A 1,512-nucleotide genomic window follows, 5' to 3' on the forward strand; every position below is an offset into this window, starting at 1 on the left:
ATGTGCTTTATAAACACAATTATAACAGCCAAAGAGAAACTTATATTAAAAAGTCATGGGTCAAGAGCCCAACTAAAGCAAACACTATTCATCAAAACGGTAAATTGAAAGAAAAAAAACAACAACAACAAAATCTAAACCTTAAAAGGGTCATATGATGCTGCTAAAAAGAACATTGTTTTGTGTATTCGGTGTAATGAAATGTGTTTATGCGGTTTAAGGTTAAACAAAAACATTAAAACCCATTATAAACGAGGCATTTGTTGCATCCAGTGGGGACATAATTACGGATTATAATATTATATTATAATACTTATACTGTCTTTTTACGCGTTGCGTTGCATCACACCGCTTAAACATATAACCATGTCTGCTTTTGTGATCGAAGAAATGACAAACAACAAGCGCTACTTGCGGCAACCACATGTGACGACCCCGGGCTGGACTCCGCTTCGTCCACGGTGAAAGCCGATCCGGCGATCCACAGCGCAAAGTTGATGTATTTCCTCAGCGAGCAGCACGGATCAGCTCTAGACATGACGAAGCAGATATTGTCTTCTTTTGGAAGACCAAACAAAGTAGTTTTGCTTTCACAATGAAGCACACAGCGTCTTCAGGATATGGCGGCGGCAGCAACAATACTACAGCGAGAATAAAAGTTACGCCTTCTTTCTTTGCGTGAACATTTGGGAGGCGTTATGCAAATCTTCCCACATAGTGAGGTAGATATGTGGGGGCGTGTTAGAACGAGCTGTTTTAGGTAGGTGTGGTAGACTCTTAACTTTTATAAAGAATATCTCTTTGGATTTGAGACTTCAGTCTTTGCAACTTTACAGATCTTCTTTATGCACCAAGAGCTTGTAACACTCCAAAGAGAAAGAAAAAAATGAATCGCATCATATAACCTCTTTAATTCTCTATAAAGAACTTCTGTTTTAGATACTCCAGAAATAAAGTCAAACTGGTTATTAATGTGTGAAGCTGGTGATATTGTTTGTGGAGATGATTAGTTATCTTCTGCTGAGATCTTGAGAGATTTAATCTTATTTCAGTTGATTTCATCTAAGGCTGTGACTGAAGTCAGATATAGTTCTTGTGTTTCGCTTTCATTCAATTAACACTCCAAAGAGAAAGAAAAAAATGAATCGCATCATATAACCTCTTTAATTCTCTATAAAGAACTTCTGTTTTAGATACTCCAGAAATAAAGTCAAACTGGTTATTAATGTGTGAAGCTGGTGATATTGTTTGTGGAGATGATTAGTTATCTTCTGCTGAGATCTTGAGAGATTTAATCTTTTATTTCAGTTGATTTCATCTAAGGCTGTGACTGAAGTCAGATGTAGTTCTTGTGTTTCGCTTTCATTCAATGATTCTGTTTATTAACAGCAGGTGTTCATCACTAATGCTCAATCAGCACTTAAACATAATTATCTCATCTTTAACACTCTTGTACAGTGGGACCAAATATGCTCCGAGCAGTGTTAATTTAACACTCAGGATTTTACTGTG

Source organism: Sinocyclocheilus grahami, unplaced genomic scaffold (genome assembly GCF_001515645.1).
Source record: "Sinocyclocheilus grahami isolate Dianchi unplaced genomic scaffold, SAMN03320097.WGS_v1.1 scaffold2728.1, whole genome shotgun sequence".
Taxonomy (NCBI): domain Eukaryota; kingdom Metazoa; phylum Chordata; class Actinopteri; order Cypriniformes; family Cyprinidae; genus Sinocyclocheilus; species Sinocyclocheilus grahami.